This window comes from Genypterus blacodes, unplaced genomic scaffold, assembly GCF_046128005.1.
Source record: "Genypterus blacodes isolate CSIRO-AG114 ecotype Tasmania unplaced genomic scaffold, CSIRO-AGI_Gbla_v1 ptg000039l_1, whole genome shotgun sequence".
NCBI classification, from domain to species: Eukaryota; Metazoa; Chordata; class Actinopteri; order Ophidiiformes; family Ophidiidae; genus Genypterus; species Genypterus blacodes.
In genome coordinates this window covers 8416105-8441465 of record NW_027466852.1, presented here as the reverse complement: position 1 = coordinate 8441465, position 25361 = coordinate 8416105, and the positions used below count along the sequence as shown (strand labels likewise).

The window sequence follows — 25361 nt, the reverse complement described above, 5'->3', positions numbered from 1 at the left end:
ACCTATATTGTAGGGCAGAGGCCTTTGTCAGGTGGTGCTTCTCTCCTTTTTGACAATAGCTGAGGAGGAACGTTTATTTCTCTCACTGTGTTCTGACGATGCATTTTTGAAGAACCATAACAGAAGGTACCAAGGATTCAATGTGGGCTAGTTGCGTTGGAGGTTTTGCACTCTTTGTTCTCTTCAATCCGTATAAATCTTTCGCCTTTTACTAAAGATTTCCGTGGAGAGGAGCAATAAGAGTATCGAATAATTTTTGATTCCCTGCTTTGCTGCAGGGCTTCCATACCTGTTCAATATCAATTTGTTGACACCTCCTCAAGCTGTCTCACTCTCCTCGAGGTCGAATGGCCGACCCAAGCATGTGTACGGGTCAGCATCCTTGCTTCGAGTTAGTAGAAACAAATGTAGTTTGAAAGGACATCATTGAATGAGCAAATATTCTAGCAAGCAGCCTTCCTGCCAATATCATTGCGAGTGTTATCAGACTACCAGGTGAGAAACAAGTGTGTCTTCATTTAACATGTGTACCTGAGGACTTTGACCAGATAAAGTTTCCTTCTTTTTTTGAAACAGATTGCAACATCATTGAGGAGAAAGCTTCTTTTCCAGAAACCGAGGCGGGGCAACAGGATTCCCACAATCCATCTGTCATGCACCACAAAAGAAGGTACTGACACTGAAAACTGGATCCTTTAGTCAGTGCTTTCACCCTGACTTGGCTGCTGGCCCTCTTCACATGGTATAAATCTTTTGCCTTTTCCTCAAATCTTGTTGTATTGCTTTTCCCTTACAAATCTATTTAAAGGTCAGGTCTTAAGGACCTGGATCAAGCTCTGTAGACTAGATGCTAATGTCTACAACACCACAAAGTTGGACTTGGTTTCAATTTGCTATATAACTGCGGCAGATATCTGTCGCCGATGCTATTGATTTAGAACTGAAGAAAGACCAGACTGACAGAGAGGAGATTCTGTGGCAATAAGCCTAGCTACTAGCATAATTGACACGTCTAAAAGGCTGTGAGTGAGAATCACGTGTTTCTCTTCACCTATATTGTAGGGCAGAGGCCTTTGTCAGGTGGTGCTTCTCTCCTTTTTGACAATAGCTGAGGAGGAACGTTTATTTCTCTCACTGTGTTCTGACGATGCATTTTTGAAGAACCATAACAGAAGGTACCAAGGATTCAATGTGGGCTAGTTGCGTTGGAGGTTTTGCACATATCCACTCTGTGTTCTCTTCATTCCGTATAAATCTTTCGCCTTTTACTAAAGATTTCCGTGGAGAGGAGCAATAACAGTATCGAATAATTTTTGATTGTTTGCTGCAGGGCTTCCATACCTGTTCAATATCAATTTGTTGACACCTCCTCAAGCTGTCTCACTCTCCTCGAGGTCGAATGGCTGACCCAAGCATGTGTACGGGTCAGCATCCTTGCTTCAAGCGTTAGTAGAAACAAATGTAGTTTGAAAGGACATCATTGAATGAGCAAATATTCTAGCAAGCAGCCTTCCTGCCAATATCATTGCGAGTGTTATCAGACTACCAGGTGAGAAACAAGTGTGTCTTCATTTAACATGTGTACCTGAGGACTTTGACCAGATAAAGTTTCCTTCTTTTTTTGAAACAGATTGCAACATCATTGAGGAGAAAGCTTCTTTTCCAGAAACCGAGGCGGGGCAACAGGATTCCCACAATCCATCTGTCATGCACCACAAAAGAAGGTACTGACACTGAAAACTGGATCCTTTAGTCAGCGCTTTCACCCTGACTTGGCTGCTGGCCCTCTTCACTTGGTATAAATCTTTTGCCTTTTCCTCAAATCTTGTTGTATTGCTTTTCCCTTACAAATCTATTTAAAGGTCAGGTCTTAAGGACCTGGATCAAGCTCTGTAGACTAGATGCTAATGTCTACAACACCACAAAGTTGGACTTGGTTTCAATTTGCTATATAACTGCGGCAGATATCTGTCGCCGATGCTATTGATTTAGAACTGAAGAAAGACCAGACTGACAGAGAGGAGATTCTGTGGCAATAAGCCTAGCTACTAGCATAATTGACACGTCTAAAAGGCTGTGAGTGAGAATCACGTGTTTCTCTTCACCTATATTGTAGGGCAGAGGCCTTTGTCAGGTGGTGCTTCTCTCCTTTTTGACAATAGCTGAGGAGGAACGTTTATTTCTCTCACTGTGTTCTGACGATGCATTTTTGAAGAACCATAACAGAAGGTACCAAGGATTCAATGTGGGCTAGTTGCGTTGGAGGTTTTGCACATATCCACTCTGTGTTCTCTTCAATCCGTATAAATCTTTCGCCTTTTACTAAAGATTTCCGTGGAGAGGAGCAATAAGAGTATGGAATAATTTTTGATTCCCTGCTTTGCTGCAGGGCTCCCATACCTGTTCAATATCAATTTGTTGACACCTCCTCAAGCTGTCTCACTCTCCTCGAGGTCGAATGGCTGACCCAAGCATGTGTACGGGTCAGCATCCTTGCTTCAAGCGTTAGTAGAAACAAATGTAGTTTGAAAGGACATCATTGAATGAGCAAATATTCTAGCAAGCAGCCTTCCTGCCAATATCATTGCGAGTGTTATCAGACTACCAGGTGAGAAACAAGTGTGTCTTCATTTAACATGTGTACCTGAGGACTTTGACCAGATAAAGTTTCCTTCTTTTTTTGAAACAGATTGCAACATCATTGAGGAGAAAGCTTCTTTTCCAGAAACCGAGGCGGGGCAACAGGATTCCCACAATCCATCTGTCATGCACCACAAAAGAAGGTACTGACACTGAAAACTGGATCCTTTAGTCAGTGCTTTCACCCTGACTTGGCTGCTGGCCCTCTTCACATGGTATAAATCTTTTGCCTTTTCCTCAAATCTTGTTGTATTGCTTTTCCCTTACAAATCTATTTAAAGGTCAGGTCTTAAGGACCTGGATCAAGCTCTGTAGACTAGATGCTAATGTCTACAACACCACAAAGTTGGACTTGGTTTCAATTTGCTATATCACTGTGGCAGATATCTGTCGCCGGTGCTATTGATTTAGAACTGAAGAAAGACCAGACTGACAGAGAGGAGATTCTGTGGCAATAAGCCTAGCTACTAGCATAATTGACACGTCTAAAAGGCTGTGAGTGAGAATCACGTGTTTCTCTTCACCTATATTGTAGGGCAGAGGCCTTTGTCAGGTGGTGCTTCTCTCCTTTTTGACAATAGCTGAGGAGGAACGTTTATTTCTCTCACTGTGTTCTGACGATGCATTTTTGAAGAACCATAACAGAAGGTACCAAGGATTCAATGTGGGCTAGTTGCGTTGGAGGTTTTGCACATATCCACTCTGTGTTCTCTTCAATCCGTATAAATCTTTCGCCTTTTACTAAAGATTTCCGTGGAGAGGAGCAATAAGAGTATCGAATAATTTTTGATTCCCAGCGCTGCAGGGCTCCCATACCTGTTCAATATCAATTTGTTGACACCTCCTCAAGCTGTCTCACTCTCCTCGAGGTCGAATGGCTGACCCAAGCATGTGTACGGGTCAGCATCCTTGCTTCAAGCGTTAGTAGAAACAAATGTAGTTTGAAAGGACATCATTGAATGAGCAAATATTCTAGCAAGCAGCCTTCCTGCCAATATCATTGCGAGTGTTATCAGACTACCAGGTGAGAAACAAGTGTGTCTTCATTTAACATGTGTACCTGAGGACTTTGACCAGATAAAGTTTCCTTCTTTTTTTGAAACAGATTGCAACATCATTGAGGAGAAAGCTTCTTTTCCAGAAACCGAGGCGGGGCAACAGGATTCCCACAATCCATCTGTCATGCACCACAAAAGAAGGTACTGACACTGAAAACTGGATCCTTTAGTCAGCGCTTTCACCCTAACTTGGCTGCTGGCCCTCTTCACATGGTATAAATCTTTTGCCTTTTCCTCAAATCTTTTTGTATTGCTTTTCCCTTACAAATCTATTTAAAGGTCAGGTCTTAAGGACCTGGATCAAGCTCTGTAGACTAGATGCTAATGTCTACAACACCACAAAGTTGGACTTGGTTTCAATTTGCTATATCACTGTGGCAGATATCTGTCGCCGATGCTATTGATTTAGAACTGAAGAAAGACCAGACTGACAGAGAGGAGATTCTGTGGCAATAAGCCTAGCTACTAGCATAATTGACACGTCTAAAAGGCTGTGAGTGAGAATCACGTGTTTCTCTTCACCTATATTGTAGGGCAGAGGCCTTTGTCAGGTGGTGCTTCTCTCCTTTTTGACAATAGCTGAGGAGGAACGTTTATTTCTCTCACTGTGTTCTGACGATGCATTTTTGAAGAACCATAACAGAAGGTACCAAGGATTCAATGTGGGCTAGTTGCGTTGGAGGTTTTGCACATATCCACTCTGTGTTCTCTTCAATCTGTATAAATCTTTCGCCTTTTACTAAAGATTTCCGTGGAGAGGAGCAATAAGAGTATGGAAGAATTTTTGATTGCTTTGCTGCAGGGCTTCCATACCTGTTCAATATCAATTTGTTGACACCTCCTCAAGCTGTCTCACTCTCCTCGAGGTCGAATGGCTGACCCAAGCATGTGTACGGGTCAGCATCCTTGCTTCAAGCGTTAGTAGAAACAAATGTAGTTTGAAAGGACATCATTGAATGAGCAAATATTCTAGCAAGCAGCCTTCCTGCCAATATCATTGCGAGTGTTATCAGACTACCAGGTGAGAAACAAGTGTGTCTTCATTTAACATGTGTACCTGAGGACTTTGACCAGATAAAGTTTCCTTCTTTTTTTGAAACAGATTGCAACATCATTGAGGAGAAAGCTTCTTTTCCAGAAACCGAGGCGGGGCAACAGGATTCCCACAATCCATCTGTCATGCACCACAAAAGAAGGTACTGACACTGAAAACTGGATCCTTTAGTCAGCGCTTTCACCCTAACTTGGCTGCTGGCCCTCTTCACATGGTATAAATCTTTTGCCTTTTCCTCAAATCTTGTTGTATTGCTTTTCCCTTACAAATCTATTTAAAGGTCAGGTCTTAAGGACCTGGATCAAGCTCTGTAGACTAGATGCTAATGTCTACAACACCAGAAAGTTGGACTTGGTTTCAATTTGCTATATAACTGCGGCAGATATCTGTCGCCGATGCTATTGATTTAGAACTGAAGAAAGACCAGACTGACAGAGAGGAGATTCTGTGGCAATAAGCCTAGCTACTAGCATAATTGACACGTCTAAAAGGCTGTGAGTGAGAATCACGTGTTTCTCTTCACCTATATTGTAGGGCAGAGGCCTTTGTCAGGTGGTGCTTCTCTCCTTTTTGACAATAGCTGAGGAGGAACGTTTATTTCTCTCACTGTGTTCTGACGATGCATTTTTGAAGAACCATAACAGAAGGTACCAAGGATTCAATGTGGGCTAGTTGCGTTGGAGGTTTTGCACATATCCACTCTGTGTTCTCTTCAATCCGTATAAATCTTTCGCCTTTTACTAAAGATTTCCGTGGAGAGGAGCAATAAGAGTATGGAATAATTTTTGATCTCCTGCTTTGCTGCAGGGCTCCCATACCTGTTCAATATCAATTTGTTGACACCTCCTCAAGCTGTCTCACTCTCCTCGAGGTCGAATGGCTGACCCAAGCATGTGTACGGGTCAGCATCCTTGCTTCAAGCGTTAGTAGAAACAAATGTAGTTTGAAAGGACATCATTGAATGAGCAAATATTCTAGCAAGCAGCCTTCCTGCCAATATCATTGCGAGTGTTATCAGACTACCAGGTGAGAAACAAGTGTGTCTTCATTTAACATGTGTACCTGAGGACTTTGACCAGATAAAGTTTCCTTCTTTTTTTGAAACAGATTGCAACATCATTGAGGAGAAAGCTTCTTTGCCAGAAACCGAGGCGGGGCAACAGGATTCCCACAATCCATCTGTCATGCACCACAAAAGAAGGTACTGACACTGAAAACTGGATCCTTTAGTCAGCACTTTCACCCTAACTTGGCTGCTGGCCCTCTTCACATGGTATAAATCTTTTGCCTTTTCCTCAAATCTTGTTGTATTGCTTTTCCCTTACAAATCTATTTAAAGGTCAGGTCTTAAGGACCTGGATCAAGCTCTGTAGACTAGATGCTAATGTCTACAACACCAGAAAGTTGGACTTGGTTTCAATTTGCTATATCACTGCGGCAGATATCTGTCGCCGATGCTATTGATTTAGAACTGAAGAAAGACCAGACTGACAGAGAGGAGATTCTGTGGCAATAAGCCTAGCTACTAGCATAATTGACACGTCTAAAAGGCTGTGAGTGAGAATCACGTGTTTCTCTTCACCTATATTGTAGGGCAGAGGCCTTTGTCAGGTGGTGCTTCTCTCCTTTTTGACAATAGCTGAGGAGGAACGTTTATTTCTCTCACTGTGTTCTGACGATGCATTTTTGAAGAACCATAACAGAAGGTACCAAGGATTCAATGTGGGCTAGTTGCGTTGGAGGTTTTGCACATATCCACTCTGTGTTCTCTTCAATCCGTATAAATCTTTCGCCTTTTACTAAAGATTTCCGTGGAGAGGAGCAATAAGAGTATCGAATAATTTTTGATTCCCTGCTTTGCTGCAGGGCTTCCATACCTGTACAATATCAATTTGTTGACACCTCCTCAAGCTGTCTCACTCTCCTCGAGGTCGAATGGCCGACCCAAGCATGTGTACGGGTCAGCATCCTTGCTTCAAGCGTTAGTAGAAACAAATGTAGTTTGAAAGGACATCATTGAATGAGCAAATATTCTAGCAAGCAGCCTTCCTGCCAATATCATTGCGAGTGTTATCAGACTACCAGGTGAGAAACAAGTGTGTCTTCATTTAACATGTGTACCTGAGGACTTTGACCAGATAAAGTTTCCTTCTTTTTTTGAAACAGATTGCAACATCATTGAGGAGAAAGCTTCTTTTCCAGAAACCGAGGCGGGGCAACAGGATTCCCACAATCCATCTGTCATGCACCACAAAAGAAGGTACTGACACTGAAAACTGGATCCTTTAGTCAGCGCTTTCACCCTGACTTGGCTGCTGGCCCTCTTCACATGGTATAAATCTTTTGCCTTTTCCTCAAATCTTGTTGTATTGCTTTTCCCTTACAAATCTATTTAAAGGTCAGGTCTTAAGGACCTGGATCAAGCTCTGTAGACTAGATGCTAATGTCTACAACACCACAAAGTTGGACTTGGTTTCAATTTGCTATATAACTGCGGCAGATATCTGTCGCCGATGCTATTGATTTAGAACTGAAGAAAGACCAGACTGACAGAGAGGAGATTCTGTGGCAATAAGCCTAGCTACTAGCATAATTGACACGTCTAAAAGGCTGTGAGTGAGAATCACGTGTTTCTCTTCACCTATATTGTAGGGCAGGGGCCTTTGTCAGGTGGTGCTTCTCTCCTTTTTGACAATAGCTGAGGAGGAACGTTTATTTCTCTCACTGTGTTCTGACGATGCATTTTTGAAGAACCATAACAGAAGGTACCAAGGATTCAATGTGGGCTAGTTGCGTTGGAGGTTTTGCACATATCCACTCTGTGTTCTCTTCAATCCGTATAAATCTTTCGCCTTTTACTAAAGATTTCCGTGGAGAGGAGCAATAAGAGTATTGAATAATTTTTGATTCCCTGCTTTGCTGCAGGGCTCCCATACCTGTTCAATATCAATTTGTTGACACCTCCTCAAGCTGTCTCACTCTCCTCGAGGTCGAATGGCTGACCCAAGCATGTGTACGGGTCAGCATCCTTGCTTCAAGCGTTAGTAGAAACAAATGTAGTTTGAAAGGACATCATTGAATGAGCAAATATTCTAGCAAGCAGCCTTCCTGCCAATATCATTGCGAGTGTTATCAGACTACCAGGTGAGAAACAAGTGTGTCTTCATTTAACATGTGTACCTGAGGACTTTGACCAGATAAAGTTTCCTTCTTTTTTTGAAACAGATTGCAACATCATTGAGGAGAAAGCTTCTTTTCCAGAAACCGAGGCGGGGCAACAGGATTCCCACAATCCATCTGTCATGCACCACAAAAGAAGGTACTGACACTGAAAACTGGATCCTTTAGTCAGCGCTTTCACCCTAACTTGGCTGCTGGCCCTCTTCACATGGTATAAATCTTTTGCCTTTTCCTCAAATCTTGTTGTATTGCTTTTCCCTTACAAATCTATTTAAAGGTCAGGTCTTAAGGACCTGGATCAAGCTCTGTAGACTAGATGCTAATGTCTACAACACCAGAAAGTTGGACTTGGTTTCAATTTGCTATATCACTGCGGCAGATATCTGTCGCCGATGCTATTGATTTAGAACTGAAGAAAGACCAGACTGACAGAGAGGAGATTCTGTGGCAATAAGCCTAGCTACTAGCATAATTGACACGTCTAAAAGGCTGTGAGTGAGAATCACGTGTTTCTCTTCACCTATATTGTAGGGCAGAGGCCTTTGTCAGGTGGTGCTTCTCTCCTTTTTGACAATAGCTGAGGAGGAACGTTTATTTCTCTCACTGTGTTCTGACGATGCATTTTTGAAGAACCATAACAGAAGGTACCAAGGATTCAATGTGGGCTAGTTGCGTTGGAGGTTTTGCACATATCCACTCTGTGTTCTCTTCAATCCGTATAAATCTTTCGCCTTTTACTAAAGATTTCCGTGGAGAGGAGCAATAAGAGTATCGAATAATTTTTGATTCCCTGCTTTGCTGCAGGGCTTCCATACCTGTACAATATCAATTTGTTGACACCTCCTCAAGCTGTCTCACTCTCCTCGAGGTCGAATGGCCGACCCAAGCATGTGTACGGGTCAGCATCCTTGCTTCAAGCGTTAGTAGAAACAAATGTAGTTTGAAAGGACATCATTGAATGAGCAAATATTCTAGCAAGCAGCCTTCCTGCCAATATCATTGCGAGTGTTATCAGACTACCAGGTGAGAAACAAGTGTGTCTTCATTTAACATGTGTACCTGAGGACTTTGACCAGATAAAGTTTCCTTCTTTTTCTGAAACAGATTGCAACATCATTGAGGAGAAAGCTTCTTTTCCAGAAACCGAGGCGGGGCAACAGGATTCCCACAATCCATCTGTCATGCACCACAAAAGAAGGTACTGACACTGAAAACTGGATCCTTTAGTCAGCGCTTTCACCCTGACTTGGCTGCTGGCCCTCTTCACATGGTATAAATCTTTTGCCTTTTCCTCAAATCTTGTTGTATTGCTTTTCCCTTACAAATCTATTTAAAGGTCAGGTCTTAAGGACCTGGATCAAGCTCTGTAGACTAGATGCTAATGTCTACAACACCAGAAAGTTGGACTTGGTTTCAATTTGCTATATCACTGCGGCAGATATCTGTCGCCGATGCTATTGATTTAGAACTGAAGAAAGACCAGACTGACAGAGAGGAGATTCTGTGGCAATAAGCCTAGCTACTAGCATAATTGACACGTCTAAAAGGCTGTGAGTGAGAATCACGTGTTTCTCTTCACCTATATTGTAGGGCAGAGGCCTTTGTCAGGTGGTGCTTCTCTCCTTTTTGACAATAGCTGAGGAGGAACGTTTATTTCTCTCACTGTGTTCTGACGATGCATTTTTGAAGAACCATAACAGAAGGTACCAAGGATTCAATGTGGGCTAGTTGCGTTGGAGGTTTTGCACATATCCACTCTGTGTTCTCTTCAATCCGTATAAATCTTTCGCCTTTTACTAAAGATTTCCGTGGAGAGGAGCAATAAGAGTATCGAATAATTTTTGATTCCATGCTTTGCTGCAGGGCTCCCATACCTGTTCAATATCAATTTGTTGACACCTCCTCAAGCTGTCTCACTCTCCTCGAGGTCGAATGGCCGACCCAAGCATGTGTACGGGTCAGCATCCTTGCTTCAAGCGTTAGTAGAAACAAATGTAGTTTGAAAGGACATCATTGAATGAGCAAATATTCTAGCAAGCAGCCTTCCTGCCAATATCATTGCGAGTGTTATCAGACTACCAGGTGAGAAACAAGTGTGTCTTCATTTAACATGTGTACCTGAGGACTTTGACCAGATAAAGTTTCCTTCTTTTTTTGAAACAGATTGCAACATCATTGAGGAGAAAGCTTCTTTTCCAGAAACCGAGGCGGGGCAACAGGATTCCCACAATCCATCTGTCATGCACCACAAAAGAAGGTACTGACACTGAAAACTGGATCCTTTAGTCAGCGCTTTCACCCTGACTTGGCTGCTGGCCCTCTTCACATGGTATAAATCTTTTGCCTTTTCCTCAAATCTTGTTGTATTGCTTTTCCCTTACAAATCTATTTAAAGGTCAGGTCTTAAGGACCTGGATCAAGCTCTGTAGACTAGATGCTAATGTCTACAACACCACAAAGTTGGACTTGGTTTCAATTTGCTATATCACTGTGGCAGATATCTGTCGCCGATGCTATTGATTTAGAACTGAAGAAAGACCAGACTGACAGAGAGGAGATTCTGTGGCAATAAGCCTAGCTACTAGCATAATTGACACGTCTAAAAGGCTGTGAGTGAGAATCACGTGTTTCTCTTCACCTATATTGTAGGGCAGAGGCCTTTGTCAGGTGGTGCTTCTCTCCTTTTTGACAATAGCTGAGGAGGAACGTTTATTTCTCTCACTGTGTTCTGACGATGCATTTTTGAAGAACCATAACAGAAGGTACCAAGGATTCAATGTGGGCTAGTTGCGTTGGAGGTTTTGCACATATCCACTCTGTGTTCTCTTCAATCCGTATAAATCTTTCGCCTTTTACTAAAGATTTCCGTGGAGAGGAGCAATAAGAGTATCGAATAATTTTTGATTCCCTGCTTTGCTGCAGGGCTCCCATACCTGTTCAATATCAATTTGTTGACACCTCCTCAAGCTGTCTCACTCTCCTCGAGGTCGAATGGCTGACCCAAGCATGTGTACGGGTCAGCATCCTTGCTTCAAGCGTTAGTAGAAACAAATGTAGTGTGAAAGGACATCATTGAATGAGCAAATATTCTAGCAAGCAGCCTTCCTGCCAATATCATTGCGAGTGTTATCAGACTACCAGGTGAGAAACAAGTGTGTCTTCATTTAACATGTGTACCTGAGGACTTTGACCAGATAAAGTTTCCTTCTTTTTTTGAAACAGATTGCAACATCATTGAGGAGAAAGCTTCTTTTCCAGAAACCGAGGCGGGGCAACAGGATTCCCACAATCCATCTGTCATGCACCACAAAAGAAGGTACCGACACTGAAAACTGGATCCTTTAGTCAGTGCTTTCACCCTGACTTGGCTGCTGGCCCTCTTCACATGGTATAAATCTTTTGCCTTTTCCTCAAATCTTGTTGTATTGCTTTTCCCTTACAAATCTATTTAAAGGTCAGGTCTTAAGGACCTGGATCAAGCTCTGTAGACTAGATGCTAATGTCTACAACACCACAAAGTTGGACTTGGTTTCAATTTGCTATATCACTGTGGCAGATATCTGTCGCCGATGCTATTGATTTAGAACTGAAGAAAGACCAGACTGACAGAGAGGAGATTCTGTGGCAATAAGCCTAGCTACTAGCATAATTGACACGTCTAAAAGGCTGTGAGTGAGAATCACGTGTTTCTCTTCACCTATATTGTAGGGCAGAGGCCTTTGTCAGGTGGTGCTTCTCTCCTTTTTGACAATAGCTGAGGAGGAACGTTTATTTCTCTCACTGTGTTCTGACGATGCATTTTTGAAGAACCATAACAGAAGGTACCAAGGATTCAATGTGGGCTAGTTGCGTTGGAGGTTTTGCACATATCCACTCTGTGTTCTCTTCAATCCGTATAAATCTTTCGCCTTTTACTAAAGATTTCCGTGGAGAGGAGCAATAAGAGTATCGAATAATTTTTGATTCCCTGCTTTGCTGCAGGGCTCCCATACCTGTTCAATATCAATTTGTTGACACCTCCTCAAGCTGTCTCACTCTCCTCGAGGTCGAATGGCTGACCCAAGCATGTGTACGGGTCAGCATCCTTGCTTCAAGCGTTAGTAGAAACAAATGTAGTGTGAAAGGACATCATTGAATGAGCAAATATTCTAGCAAGCAGCCTTCCTGCCAATATCATTGCGAGTGTTATCAGACTACCAGGTGAGAAACAAGTGTGTCTTCATTTAACATGTGTACCTGAGGACTTTGACCAGATAAAGTTTCCTTCTTTTTTTTGAAACAGATTGCAACATCATTGAGGAGAAAGCTTCTTTTCCAGAAACCGAGGCGGGGCAACAGGATTCCCACAATCCATCTGTCATGCACCACAAAAGAAGGTACTGACACTGAAAACTGGATCCTTTAGTCAGTGCTTTCACCCTGACTTGGCTGCTGGCCCTCTTCACATGGTATAAATCTTTTGCCTTTTCCTCAAATCTTGTTGTATTGCTTTTCCCTTACAAATCTATTTAAAGGTCAGGTCTTAAGGACCTGGATCAAGCTCTGTAGACTAGATGCTAATGTCTACAACACCAGAAAGTTGGACTTGGTTTCAATTTGCTATATCACTGCGGCAGATATCTGTCGCCGATGCTATTGATTTAGAACTGAAGAAAGACCAGACTGACAGAGAGGAGATTCTGTGGCAATAAGCCTAGCTACTAGCATAATTGACACGTCTAAAAGGCTGTGAGTGAGAATCACGTGTTTCTCTTCACCTATATTGTAGGGCAGAGGCCTTTGTCAGGTGGTGCTTCTCTCCTTTTTGACAATAGCTGAGGAGGAACGTTTATTTCTCTCACTGTGTTCTGACGATGCATTTTTGAAGAACCATAACAGAAGGTACCAAGGATTCAATGTGGGCTAGTTGCGTTGGAGGTTTTGCACATATCCACTCTGTGTTCTCTTCAATCCGTATAAATCTTTCGCCTTTTACTAAAGATTTCCGTGGAGAGGAGCAATAAGAGTATTGAATAATTTTTGATTCCCTGCTTTGCTGCAGGGCTCCCATACCTGTTCAATATCAATTTGTTGACACCTCCTCAAGCTGTCTCACTCTCCTCGAGGTCGAATGGCTGACCCAAGCATGTGTACGGGTCAGCATCCTTGCTTCAAGCGTTAGTAGAAACAAATGTAGTTTGAAAGGACATCATTGAATGAGCAAATATTCTAGCAAGCAGCCTTCCTGCCAATATCATTGCGAGTGTTATCAGACTACCAGGTGAGAAACAAGTGTGTCTTCATTTAACATGTGTACCTGAGGACTTTGACCAGATAAAGTTTCCTTCTTTTTTTGAAACAGATTGCAACATCATTGAGGAGAAATCTTCTTTTCCAGAAACCGAGGCGGGGCAACAGGATTCCCACAATCCATCTGTCATGCACCACAAAAGAAGGTACTGACACTGAAAACTGGATCCTTTAGTCAGCGCTTTCACCCTAACTTGGCTGCTGGCCCTCTTCACATGGTATAAATCTTTTGCCTTTTCCTCAAATCTTGTTGTATTGCTTTTCCCTTACAAATCTATTTAAAGGTCAGGTCTTAAGGACCTGGATCAAGCTCTGTAGACTAGATGCTAATGTCTACAACACCACAAAGTTGGACTTGGTTTCAATTTGCTATATAACTGCGGCAGATATCTGTCGCCGATGCTATTGATTTAGAACTGAAGAAAGACCAGACTGACAGAGAGGAGATTCTGTGGCAATAAGCCTAGCTACTAGCATAATTGACACGTCTAAAAGGCTGTGAGTGAGAATCACGAGTTTCTCTTCACCTATATTGTAGGGCAGAGGCCTTTGTCAGGTGGTGCTTCTCTCCTTTTTGACAATAGCTGAGGAGGAACGTTTATTTCTCTCACTGTGTTCTGACGATGCATTTTTGAAGAACCATAACAGAAGGTACCAAGGATTCAATGTGGGCTAGTTGCGTTGGAGGTTTTGCACATATCCACTCTGTGTTCTCTTCAATCCGTATAAATCTTTCGCCTTTTACTAAAGATTTCCGTGGAGAGGAGCAATAAGAGTTTCGAATAATTTTTGATTCCCTGCTTTGCTGCAGGGCTTCCAACCTGTTCAATATCAATTTGTTGACACCTCCTCAAGCTGTCTCACTCTCCTCGAGGTCGAATGGCTGACCCAAGCATGTGTACGGGTCAGCATCCTTGCTTCAAGCGTTAGTAGAAACAAATGTAGTTTGAAAGGACATCATTGAATGAGCAAATATTCTAGCAAGCAGCCTTCCTGCCAATATCATTGCGAGTGTTATCAGACTACCAGGTGAGAAACAAGTGTGTCTTCATTTAACATGTGTACCTGAGGACTTTGACCAGATAAAGTTTCCTTCTTTTTTTGAAACAGATTGCAACATCATTGAGGAGAAAGCTTCTTTTCCAGAAACCGAGGCGGGGCAACAGGATTCCCACAATCCATCTGTCATGCACCACAAAAGAAGGTACTGACACTGAAAACTGGATCCTTTAGTCAGTGCTTTCACCCTGACTTGGCTGCTGGCCCTCTTCACATGGTATAAATCTTTTGCCTTTTCCTCAAATCTTGTTGTATTGCTTTTCCCTTACAAATCTATTTAAAGGTCAGGTCTTAAGGACCTGGATCAAGCTCTGTAGACTAGATGCTAATGTCTACAACACCAGAAAGTTGGACTTGGTTTCAATTTGCTATATCACTGCGGCAGATATCTGTCGCCGATGCTATTGATTTAGAACTGAAGAAAGACCAGACTGACAGAGAGGAGATTCTGTGGCAATAAGCCTAGCTACTAGCATAATTGACACGTCTAAAAGGCTGTGAGTGAGAATCACGTGTTTCTCTTCACCTATATTGTAGGGCAGAGGCCTTTGTCAGGTGGTGCTTCTCTCCTTTTTGACAATAGCTGAGGAGGAACGTTTATTTCTCTCACTGTGTTCTGACGATGCATTTTTGAAGAACCATAACAGAAGGTACCAAGGATTCAATGTGGGCTAGTTGCGTTGGAGGTTTTGCACATATCCACTCTGTGTTCTCTTCAATCCGTATAAATCTTTCGCCTTTTACTAAAGATTTCCGTGGAGAGGAGCAATAAGAGTATCGAACAATTTTTGATTCCCTGCTTTCCGCAGGGCTTCCATACCTGTACAATATCAATATGTTGACACCTCCCCAAGCTGTCTCACTCTCCTCGAGGTTGAATGGCTGACCCAAGCATGTGTACGGGTCAGCATCCTTGCTTCAAGCGTTAGTAGAAACAAATGTAGTTTGAAAGGACATCATTGAATGAGCAAATATTCTAGCAAGCAGCCTTCCTGCCAATATCATTGCGAGTGTTATCAGACTACCAGGTGAGAAACAAGTGTGTCTTCATTTAACATGTGTACCTGAGGACTTTGACCAGATAAAGTTTCCTTCTTTTTTTGAAACAGATTGCAACATCATTGAGGAGAAAGCTTCTTTTCCAGAAACCGAGGCGGGGCAACAGGATTCCCACAATCCATCTGTCATGCACCACAAAAGAAGGTACTGACACTGAAAACTGGATCCTTTAGTCAGCGCTTTCACCCTAACTTGGCTGCTGGCCCTCTTCACATGGTATAAATCTTTTGCCTTTTCCTCAAATCTTGTTGTATTGCTTTTCCCTTACAAATCTATTTAAAGGTCAGGTCTTAAGGACCTGGATCAAGCTCTGTAGACTAGATGCTAATGTCTACAACACCACAAAGTTGGACTTGGTTTCAATTTGCTATATAACTGTGGCAGATATCTGTCGCCGATGCTATTGATTTAGAACTGAAGAAAGACCAGGCTGACAGAGAGGAGATTCTGTGGCAATAAGCCTAGCTACTAGCATAATTGACACGTCTAAAAGGCTGTGAGTGAGAATCACGTGTTTCTCTTCACCTATATTGTAGGGCAGAGGCCTTTGTCAGGTGGTGCTTCTCTCCTTTTTGACAATAGCTGAGGAGGAACGTTTATTTCTCTCACTGTGTTCTGACGATGCATTTTTGAAGAACCATAACAGAAGGTACCAAGGATTCAATGTGGGCTAGTTGCGTTGGAGGTTTTGCACATATCCACTCTGTGTTCTCTTCAATCCGTATAAATCTTTCGCCTTTTACTAAAGATTTCCGTGGAGAGGAGCAATAAGAGTATCGAATAATTTTTGATTCCCTGCTTTGCTGCAGGGCTCCCATACCTGTTCAATATCAATTTGTTGACACCTCCTCAAGCTGTCTCACTCTCCTCGAGGTCGAATGGCTGACCCAAGCATGTGTACGGGTCAGCATCCTTGCTTCAAGCGTTAGTAGAAACAAATGTAGTTTGAAAGGACATCATTGAATGAGCAAATATTCTAGCAAGCAGCCTTCCTGCCAATATCATTGCGAGTGTTATCAGACTACCAGGTGAGAAACAAGTGTGTCTTCATTTAACATGTGTACCTGAGGACTTTGACCAGATAAAGTTTCCTTCTTTTTTTGAAACAGATTGCAACATCATTGAGGAGAAAGCTTCTTTTCCAGAAACCGAGGCGGGGCAACAGGATTCCCACAATCCATCTGTCATGCACCACAAAAGAAGGTACTGACACTGAAAACTGGATCCTTTAGTCAGTGCTTTCACCCTGACTTGGCTGCTGGCCCTCTTCACATGGTATAAATCTTTTGCCTTTTCCTCAAATCTTGTTGTATTGCTTTTCCCTTACAAATCTATTTAAAGGTCAGGTCTTAAGGACCTGGATCAAGCTCTGTAGACTAGATGCTAATGTCTACAACACCACAAAGTTGGACTTGGTTTCAATTTGCTATATCACTGTGGCAGATATCTGTCGCCGGTGCTATTGATTTAGAACTGAAGAAAGACCAGACTGACAGAGAGGAGATTCTGTGGCAATAAGCCTAGCTACTAGCATAATTGACACGTCTAAAAGGCTGTGAGTGAGAATCACGTGTTTCTCTTCACCTATATTGTAGGGCAGAGGCCTTTGTCAGGTGGTGCTTCTCTCCTTTTTGACAATAGCTGAGGAGGAACGTTTATTTCTCTCACTGTGTTCTGACGATGCATTTTTGAAGAACCATAACAGAAGGTACCAAGGATTCAATGTGGGCTAGTTGCGTTGGAGGTTTTGCACATATCCACTCTGTGTTCTCTTCAATCCGTATAAATCTTTCGCCTTTTACTAAAGATTTCCGTGGAGAGGAGCAATAAGAGTATCGAATAATTTTTGATTGCTTTGCTGCAGGGCTTCCATACCTGTTCAATATCAATTTGTTGACACCTCCTCAAGCTGTCTCACTCTCCTCGAGGTCGAATGGCTGACCCAAGCATGTGTACGGGTCAGCATCCTTGCTTCAAGCGTTAGTAGAAACAAATGTAGTTTGAAAGGACATTATTGAATGAGCAAATATTCTAGCAAGCAGCCTTCCTGCCAATATCATTGCGAGTGTTATCAGACTACCAGGTGAGAAACAAGTGTGTCTTCATTTAACATGTGTACCTGAGGACTTTGACCAGATAAAGTTTCCTTCTTTTTTTGAAACAGATTGCAACATCATTGAGGAGAAAGCTTCTTTTCCAGAAACCGAGGCGGGGCAACAGGATTCCCACAATCCATCTGTCATGCACCACAAAAGAAGGTACTGACACTGAAAACTGGATCCTTTAGTCAGCGCTTTCACCCTAACTTGGCTGCTGGCCCTCTTCACATGGTATAAATCTTTTGCCTTTTCCTCAAATCTTGTTGTATTGCTTTTCCCTTACAAATCTATTTAAAGGTCAGGTCTTAAGGACCTGGATCAAGCTCTGTAGACTAGATGCTAATGTCTACAACACCACAAAGTTGGACTTGGTTTCAATTTGCTATATAACTGCGGCAGATATCTGTCGCCGATGCTATTGATTTAGAACTGAAGAAAGACCAGACTGACAGAGAGGAGATTCTGTGGCAATAAGCCTAGCTACTAGCATAATTGACACGTCTAAAAGGCTGTGAGTGAGAATCACGTGTTTCTCTTCACCTATATTGTAGGGCAGAGGCCTTTGTCAGGTGGTGCTTCTCTCCTTTTTGACAATAGCTGAGGAGGAACGTTTATTTCTCTCACTGTGTTCTGACGATGCATTTTTGAAGAACCATAACAGAAGGTACCAAGGATTCAATGTGGGCTAGTTGCGTTGGAGGTTTTGCACATATCCACTCTGTGTTCTCTTCAATCCGTATAAATCTTTCGCCTTTTACTAAAGATTTCCGTGGAGAGGAGCAATAAGAGTATCGAATAATTTTTGATTCCCAGCTTTGCTGCAGGGCTCCCATACCTGTTCAATATCAATTTGTTGACACCTCCTCAAGCTGTCTCACTCTCCTCGAGGTCGAATGGCTGACCCAAGCATGTGTACGGGTCAGCATCCTTGCTTCAAGCGTTAGTAGAAACAAATGTAGTTTGAAAGGACATCATTGAATGAGCAAATATTCTAGCAAGCAGCCTTCCTGCCAATATCATTGCGAGTGTTATCAGACTACCAGGTGAGAAACAAGTGTGTCTTCATTTAACATGTGTACCTGAGGACTTTGACCAGATAAAGTTTCCTTCTTTTTTTGAAACAGATTGCAACATCATTGAGGAGAAAGCTTCTTTTCCAGAAACCGAGGCGGGCAACAGGATTCCCACAATCCATCTGTCATGCACCACAAAAGAAGGTACTGACACTGAAAACTGGATCCTTTAGTCAGCGCTTTCACCCTAACTTGGCTGCTCGCCCTCTTCACATGGTATAAATCTTTTGCCTTTTCCTCAAATCTTGTTGTATTGCTTTTCCCTTACAAATCTATTTAAAGGTCAGGTCTTAAGGACCTGGATCAAGCTTTGTAGACTAGATGCTAATGTCTACAACACCACAAAGTTGGACTTGGTTTCAATTTGCTATATCACTGTGGCAGATATCTGTCGCCGATGCTATTGATTTAGAACTGAAGAAAGACCAGACTGACAGAGAGGAGATTCTGTGGCAATAAGCCTAGCTACTAGCATAATTGACACGTCTAAAAGGCTGTGAGTGAGAATCACGTGTTTCTCTTCACCTATATTGTAGGGCAGAGGCCTTTGTCAGGTGGTGCTTCTCTCCTTTTTGACAATAGCTGAGGAGGAACGTTTATTTCTCTCACTGTGTTCTGACGATGCATTTTTGAAGAACCATAACAGAAGGTACCAAGGATTCAATGTGGGCTAGTTGCGTTGGAGGTTTTGCACATATCCACTCTGTGTTCTCTTCAATCTGTATAAATCTTTCGCCTTTTACTAAAGATTTCCGTGGAGAGGAGCAATAAGAGTATGGAAGAATTTTTGATTGCTTTGCTGCAGGGCTTCCATACCTGTTCAATATCAATTTGTTGACACCTCCTCAAGCTGTCTCACTCTCCTCGAGGTCGAATGGCTGACCCAAGCATGTGTACGGGTCAGCATCCTTGCTTCAAGCGTTAGTAGAAACAAATGTAGTTTGAAAGGACATCATTGAATGAGCAAATATTCTAGCAAGCAGCCTTCCTGCCAATATCATTGCGAGTGTTATCAGACTACCAGGTGAGAAACAAGTGTGTCTTCATTTAACATGTGTACCTGAGGACTTTGACCAGATAAAGTTTCCTTCTTTTTTTGAAACAGATTGCAACATCATTGAGGAGAAAGCTTCTTTTCCAGAAACCGAGGCGGGGCAACAGGATTCCCACAATCCATCTGTCATGCACCACAAAAGAAGGTACTGACACTGAAAACTGGATCCTTTAGTCAGCGCTTTCACCCTAACTTGGCTGCTGGCCCTCTTCACATGGTATAAATCTTTTGCCTTTTCCTCAAATCTTGTTGTATTGCTTTTCCCTTACAAATCTATTTAAAGGTCAGGTCTTAAGGACCTGGATCAAGCTCTGTAGACTAGATGCTAATGTCTACAACACCACAAAGTTGGACTTGGTTTCAATTTGCTATATAACTGCGGCAGATATCTGTCGCCGATGCTATTGATTTAGAACTGAAGAAAGACCAGACTGACAGAGAGGAGATTCTGTGGCAATAAGCCTAGCTACTAGCATAATTGACACGTCTAAAAGGCTGTGAGTGAGAATCACGTGTTTCTCTTCACCTATATTGTAGGGCAGAGGCCTTTGTCAGGTGGTGCTTCTCTCCTTTTTGACAATAGCTGAGGAGGAACGTTTATTTCTCTCACTGTGTTCTGACGATGCATTTTTGAAGAACCATAACAGAAGGTACCAAGGATTCAATGTGGGCTAGTTGCGTTGGAGGTTTTGCACATATCCACTCTGTGTTCTCTTCAATCCGTATAAATCTTTCGCCTTTTACTAAAGATTTCCGTGGAGAGGAGCAATAAGAGTATGGAATAATTTTTGATTCCCTGCTTTGCTGCAGGGCTCCCATACCTGTTCAATATCAATTTGTTGACACCTCCTCAAGCTGTCTCACTCTCCTCGAGGTCGAATGGCTGACCCAAGCATGTGTACGGGTCAGCATCCTTGCTTCAAGCGTTAGTAGAAACAAATGTAGTTTGAAAGGACATCATTGAATGAGCAAATATTCTAGCAAGCAGCCTTCCTGCCAATATCATTGCGAGTGTTATCAGACTACCAGGTGAGAAACAAGTGTGTCTTCATTTAACATGTGTACCTGAGGACTTTGACCAGATAAAGTTTCCTTCTTTTTTTGAAACAGATTGCAACATCATTGAGGAGAAAGCTTCTTTTCCAGAAACCGAGGCGGGGCAACAGGATTCCCACAATCCATCTGTCATGCACCACAAAAGAAGGTACTGACACTGAAAACTGGATCCTTTAGTCAGCGCTTTCACCCTAACTTGGCTGCTGGCCCTCTTCACATGGTATAAATCTTTTGCCTTTTCCTCAAATCTTGTTGTATTGCTTTTCCCTTACAAATCTATTTAAAGGTCAGGTCTTAAGGACCTGGATCAAGCTCTGTAGACTAGATGCTAATGTCTACAACACCAGAAAGTTGGACTTGGTTTCAATTTGCTATATCACTGCGGCAGATATCTGTCGCCGATGCTATTGATTTAGAACTGAAGAAAGACCAGACTGACAGAGAGGAGATTCTGTGGCAATAAGCCTAGCTACTAGCATAATTGACACGTCTAAAAGGCTGTGAGTGAGAATCACGTGTTTCTCTTCACCTATATTGTAGGGCAGAGGCCTTTGTCAGGTGGTGCTTCTCTCCTTTTTGACAATAGCTGAGGAGGAACGTTTATTTCTCTCACTGTGTTCTGACGATGCATTTTTGAAGAACCATAACAGAAGGTACCAAGGATTCAATGTGGGCTAGTTGCGTTGGAGGTTTTGCACATATCCACTCTGTGTTCTCTTCAATCCGTATAAATCTTTCGCCTTTTACTAAAGATTTCCGTGGAGAGGAGCAATAAGAGTATCGAATAATTTTTGATTCCCTGCTTTGCTGCAGGGCTTCCATACCTGTACAATATCAATTTGTTGACACCTCCGCAAGCTGTCTCACTCTCCTCGAGGTCGAATGGCCGACCCAAGCATGTGTACGGGTCAGCATCCTTGCTTCAAGCGTTAGTAGAAACAAATGTAGTTTGAAAGGACATCATTGAATGAGCAAATATTCTAGCAAGCAGCCTTCCTGCCAATATCATTGCGAGTTTTATCAGACTACCAGGTGAGAAACAAGTGTGTCTTCATTTAACATGTGTACCTGAGGACTTTGACCAGATAAAGTTTCCTTCTTTTTTTGAAACAGATTGCAACATCATTGAGGAGAAAGCTTCTTTTCCAGAAACCGAGGCGGGGCAACAGGATTCCCACAATCCATCTGTCATGCACCACAAAAGAAGGTACTGACACTGAAAACTGGATCCTTTAGTCAGCGCTTTCACCCTGACTTGGCTGCTGGCCCTCTTCACATGGTATAAATCTTTTGCCTTTTCCTCAAATCTTGTTGTATTGCTTTTCCCTTACAAATCTATTTAAAGGTCAGGTCTTAAGGACCTGGATCAAGCTCTGTAGACTAGATGCTAATGTCTACAACACCACAAAGTTGGACTTGGTTTCAATTTGCTATATAACTGCGGCAGATATCTGTCGCCGATGCTATTGATTTAGAACTGAAGAAAGACCAGACTGACAGAGAGGAGATTCTGTGGCAATAAGCCTAGCTACTAGCATAATTGACACGTCTAAAAGGCTGTGAGTGAGAATCACGTGTTTCTCTTCACCTATATTGTAGGGCAGAGGCCTTTGTCAGGTGGTGCTTCTCTCCTTTTTGACAATAGCTGAGGAGGAACGTTTATTTCTCTCACTGTGTTCTGACGATGCATTTTTGAAGAACCATAACAGAAGGTACCAAGGATTCAATGTGGGCTAGTTGCGTTGGAGGTTTTGCACAGAACCACTCTGTGTTCTCTTCAATCCGTATAAATCTTTCGCCTTTTACTAAAGATTTCCGTGGAGAGGAGCAATAAGAGTATCGAATAATTTTTGATTCCCTGCTTTGCTGCAGGGCTCCCATACCTGTTCAATATCAATTTGTTGACACCTCCTCAAGCTGTCTCACTCTCCTCGAGGTCGAATGGCTGACCCAAGCATGTGTACGGGTCAGCATCCTTGCTTCAAGCGTTAGTAGAAACAAATGTAGTTTGAAAGGACATCATTGAATGAGCAAATATTCTAGCAAGCAGCCTTCCTGCCAATATCATTGCGAGTGTTATCAGACTACCAGGTGAGAAACAAGTGTGTCTTCATTTAACATGTGTACCTGAGGACTTTGACCAGATAAAGTTTCCTTCTTTTTTTGAAACAGATTGCAACATCATTGAGGAGAAAGCTTCTTTTCCAGAAACCGAGGCGGGGCAACAGGATTCCCACAATCCATCTGTCATGCACCACAAAAGAAGGTACTGACACTGAAAACTGGATCCTTTAGTCAGCGCTTTCACCCTAACTTGGCTGCTGGCCCTCTTCACATGGTATAAATCTTTTGCCTTTTCCTCAAATCTTGTTGTATTGCTTTTCCCTTACAAATCTATTTAAAGGTCAGGTCTTAAGGACCTGGATCAAGCTCTGTAGACTAGATGCTAATGTCTACAACACCAGAAAGTTGGACTTGGTTTCAATTTGCTATATCACTGCGGCAGATATCTGTCGCCGATGCTATTGATTTAGAACTGAAGAAAGACCAGACTGACAGAGAGGAGATTCTGTGGCAATAAGCCTAGCTACTAGCATAATTGACACGTCTAAAAGGCTGTGAGTGAGAATCACGTGTTTCTCTTCACCTATATTGTAGGGCAGAGGCCTTTGTCAGGTGGTGCTTCTCTCCTTTTTGACAATAGCTGAGGAGGAACGTTTATTTCTCTCACTGTGTTCTGACGATGCATTTTTGAAGAACCATAACAGAAGGTACCAAGGATTCAATGTGGGCTAGTTGCGTTGGAGGTTTTGCACATATCCACTCTGTGTTCTCTTCAATCCGTATAAATCTTTCGCCTTTTACTAAAGATTTCCGTGGAGAGGAGCAATAAGAGTATCGAATAATTTTTGATTCCCTGCTTTGCTGCAGGGCTTCCATACCTGTACAATATCAATTTGTTGACACCTCCTCAAGCTGTCTCACTCTCCTCGAGGTCGAATGGCCGACCCAAGCATGTGTACGGGTCAGCATCCTTGCTTCAAGCGTTAGTAGAAACAAATGTAGTTTGAAAGGACATCATTGAATGAGCAAATATTCTAGCAAGCAGCCTTCCTGCCAATATCATTGCGAGTGTTATCAGACTACCAGGTGAGAAACAAGTGTGTCTTCATTTAACATGTGTACCTGAGGACTTTGACCAGATAAAGTTTCCTTCTTTTTTTGAAACAGATTGCAACATCATTGAGGAGAAAGCTTCTTTTCCAGAAACCGAGGCGGGGCAACAGGATTCCCACAATCCATCTGTCATGCACCACAAAAGAAGGTACTGACACTGAAAACTGGATCCTTTAGTCAGCGCTTTCACCCTGACTTGGCTGCTGGCCCTCTTCACATGGTATAAATCTTTTGCCTTTTCCTCAAATCTTGTTGTATTGCTTTTCCCTTACAAATCTATTTAAAGGTCAGGTCTTAAGGACCTGGATCAAGCTCTGTAGACTAGATGCTAATGTCTACAACACCACAAAGTTGGACTTGGTTTCAATTTGCTATATAACTGCGGCAGATATCTGTCGCCGATGCTATTGATTTAGAACTGAAGAAAGACCAGACTGACAGAGAGGAGATTCTGTGGCAATAAGCCTAGCTACTAGCATAATTGACACGTCTAAAAGGCTGTGAGTGAGAATCACGTGTTTCTCTTCACCTATATTGTAGGGCAGAGGCCTTTGTCAGGTGGTGCTTCTCTCCTTTTTGACAATAGCTGAGGAGGAACGTTTATTTCTCTCACTGTGTTCTGACGATGCATTTTTGAAGAACCATAACAGAAGGTACCAAGGATTCAATGTGGTCTAGTTGCGTTGGAGGTTTTGCACATATCCACTCTGTGTTCTCTTCAATCCGTATAAATCTTTCGCCTTTTACTAAAGATTTCCGTGGAGAGGAGCAATAAGAGTATCGAATAATTTTTGATTCCATGCTTTGCTGCAGGGCTCCCATACCTGTTCAATATCAATTTGTTGACACCTCCTCAAGCTGTCTCACTCTCCTCGAGGTCGAATGGCCGACCCAAGCATGTGTACGGGTCAGCATCCTTGCTTCAAGCGTTAGTAGAAACAAATGTAGTTTGAAAGGACATCATTGAATGAGCAAATATTCTAGCAAGCAGCCTTCCTGCCAATATCATTGCGAGTGTTATCAGACTACCAGGTGAGAAACAAGTGTGTCTTCATTTAACATGTGTACCTGAGGACTTTGACCAGATAAAGTTTCCTTCTTTTTTTGAAACAGATTGCAACATCATTGAGGAGAAAGCTTCTTTTCCAGAAACCGAGGCGGGGCAACAGGATTCCCACAATCCATCTGTCATGCACCACAAAAGAAGGTACTGACACTGAAAACTGGATCCTTTAGTCAGCGCTTTCACCCTGACTTGGCTGCTGGCCCTCTTCACATGGTATAAATCTTTTGCCTTTTCCTCAAATCTTGTTGTATTGCTTTTCCCTTACAAATCTATTTAAAGGTCAGGTCTTAAGGACCTGGATCAAGCTCTGTAGACTAGATGCTAATGTCTACAACACCACAAAGTTGGACTTGGTTTCAATTTGCTATATCACTGCGGCAGATATCTGTCGCCGATGCTATTGATTTAGAACTGAAGAAAGACCAGACTGACAGAGAGGAGATTCTGTGGCAATAAGCCTAGCTACTAGCATAATTGACACGTCTAAAAGGCTGTGA

General features: G+C 42.5%; 20 non-coding genes and 4 pseudogenes across 20 annotated transcripts; all 24 read left to right on the top strand.

The window, feature by feature from the left end:
- Positions 1 to 167: 167 nt before the first annotated feature.
- Positions 168 to 281, top strand: LOC142998509 (U5 spliceosomal RNA). The gene has a single exon (XR_012962846.1). It is a non-coding gene; the product is annotated as a U5 spliceosomal RNA (small nuclear RNA).
- A 945-nt stretch (positions 282 to 1226) lies between these two features.
- LOC142998572 (U5 spliceosomal RNA) lies at positions 1227 to 1338 on the top strand. Its single transcript, XR_012962882.1, has one exon. It is a non-coding gene; the product is annotated as a U5 spliceosomal RNA (small nuclear RNA).
- A 940-nt stretch (positions 1339 to 2278) lies between these two features.
- Positions 2279 to 2392, top strand: LOC142998479 (U5 spliceosomal RNA). Its single transcript, XR_012962815.1, has one exon. It is a non-coding gene; the product is annotated as a U5 spliceosomal RNA (small nuclear RNA).
- Positions 2393 to 3337: 945 nt separating this feature from the next.
- Positions 3338 to 3448, top strand: LOC142998560 (U5 spliceosomal RNA; annotated as a pseudogene).
- Positions 3449 to 4393: 945 nt separating this feature from the next.
- Positions 4394 to 4504, top strand: LOC142998569 (U5 spliceosomal RNA; annotated as a pseudogene).
- Positions 4505 to 5448: 944 nt separating this feature from the next.
- LOC142998494 (U5 spliceosomal RNA) lies at positions 5449 to 5562 on the top strand. The gene has a single exon (XR_012962831.1). It is a non-coding gene; the product is annotated as a U5 spliceosomal RNA (small nuclear RNA).
- Positions 5563 to 6507: 945 nt separating this feature from the next.
- Positions 6508 to 6621, top strand: LOC142998441 (U5 spliceosomal RNA). The gene has a single exon (XR_012962778.1). It is a non-coding gene; the product is annotated as a U5 spliceosomal RNA (small nuclear RNA).
- A 945-nt stretch (positions 6622 to 7566) lies between these two features.
- Positions 7567 to 7680, top strand: LOC142998407 (U5 spliceosomal RNA). The gene has a single exon (XR_012962744.1). It is a non-coding gene; the product is annotated as a U5 spliceosomal RNA (small nuclear RNA).
- Positions 7681 to 8625: 945 nt separating this feature from the next.
- On the top strand, positions 8626 to 8739 carry LOC142998440 (U5 spliceosomal RNA). The gene has a single exon (XR_012962777.1). It is a non-coding gene; the product is annotated as a U5 spliceosomal RNA (small nuclear RNA).
- A 945-nt stretch (positions 8740 to 9684) lies between these two features.
- Positions 9685 to 9798, top strand: LOC142998517 (U5 spliceosomal RNA). Its single transcript, XR_012962854.1, has one exon. It is a non-coding gene; the product is annotated as a U5 spliceosomal RNA (small nuclear RNA).
- A 945-nt stretch (positions 9799 to 10743) lies between these two features.
- LOC142998439 (U5 spliceosomal RNA) lies at positions 10744 to 10857 on the top strand. The gene has a single exon (XR_012962776.1). It is a non-coding gene; the product is annotated as a U5 spliceosomal RNA (small nuclear RNA).
- Positions 10858 to 11802: 945 nt separating this feature from the next.
- LOC142998438 (U5 spliceosomal RNA) lies at positions 11803 to 11916 on the top strand. Its single transcript, XR_012962775.1, has one exon. It is a non-coding gene; the product is annotated as a U5 spliceosomal RNA (small nuclear RNA).
- Positions 11917 to 12862: 946 nt separating this feature from the next.
- On the top strand, positions 12863 to 12976 carry LOC142998406 (U5 spliceosomal RNA). The gene has a single exon (XR_012962743.1). It is a non-coding gene; the product is annotated as a U5 spliceosomal RNA (small nuclear RNA).
- Positions 12977 to 13921: 945 nt separating this feature from the next.
- Positions 13922 to 14035, top strand: LOC142998419 (U5 spliceosomal RNA). Its single transcript, XR_012962756.1, has one exon. It is a non-coding gene; the product is annotated as a U5 spliceosomal RNA (small nuclear RNA).
- A 944-nt stretch (positions 14036 to 14979) lies between these two features.
- Positions 14980 to 15092, top strand: LOC142998497 (U5 spliceosomal RNA). Its single transcript, XR_012962834.1, has one exon. It is a non-coding gene; the product is annotated as a U5 spliceosomal RNA (small nuclear RNA).
- A 945-nt stretch (positions 15093 to 16037) lies between these two features.
- On the top strand, positions 16038 to 16151 carry LOC142998437 (U5 spliceosomal RNA). The gene has a single exon (XR_012962774.1). It is a non-coding gene; the product is annotated as a U5 spliceosomal RNA (small nuclear RNA).
- A 945-nt stretch (positions 16152 to 17096) lies between these two features.
- On the top strand, positions 17097 to 17207 carry LOC142998541 (U5 spliceosomal RNA; annotated as a pseudogene).
- Positions 17208 to 18151: 944 nt separating this feature from the next.
- Positions 18152 to 18265, top strand: LOC142998511 (U5 spliceosomal RNA). Its single transcript, XR_012962848.1, has one exon. It is a non-coding gene; the product is annotated as a U5 spliceosomal RNA (small nuclear RNA).
- Positions 18266 to 19209: 944 nt separating this feature from the next.
- Positions 19210 to 19320, top strand: LOC142998568 (U5 spliceosomal RNA; annotated as a pseudogene).
- Positions 19321 to 20264: 944 nt separating this feature from the next.
- LOC142998478 (U5 spliceosomal RNA) lies at positions 20265 to 20378 on the top strand. The gene has a single exon (XR_012962814.1). It is a non-coding gene; the product is annotated as a U5 spliceosomal RNA (small nuclear RNA).
- Positions 20379 to 21323: 945 nt separating this feature from the next.
- LOC142998435 (U5 spliceosomal RNA) lies at positions 21324 to 21437 on the top strand. Its single transcript, XR_012962772.1, has one exon. It is a non-coding gene; the product is annotated as a U5 spliceosomal RNA (small nuclear RNA).
- A 945-nt stretch (positions 21438 to 22382) lies between these two features.
- Positions 22383 to 22496, top strand: LOC142998434 (U5 spliceosomal RNA). Its single transcript, XR_012962771.1, has one exon. It is a non-coding gene; the product is annotated as a U5 spliceosomal RNA (small nuclear RNA).
- Positions 22497 to 23441: 945 nt separating this feature from the next.
- Positions 23442 to 23555, top strand: LOC142998433 (U5 spliceosomal RNA). Its single transcript, XR_012962770.1, has one exon. It is a non-coding gene; the product is annotated as a U5 spliceosomal RNA (small nuclear RNA).
- Positions 23556 to 24500: 945 nt separating this feature from the next.
- LOC142998516 (U5 spliceosomal RNA) lies at positions 24501 to 24614 on the top strand. The gene has a single exon (XR_012962853.1). It is a non-coding gene; the product is annotated as a U5 spliceosomal RNA (small nuclear RNA).
- The last annotated feature ends 747 nt before the right edge of the window (positions 24615 to 25361 follow it).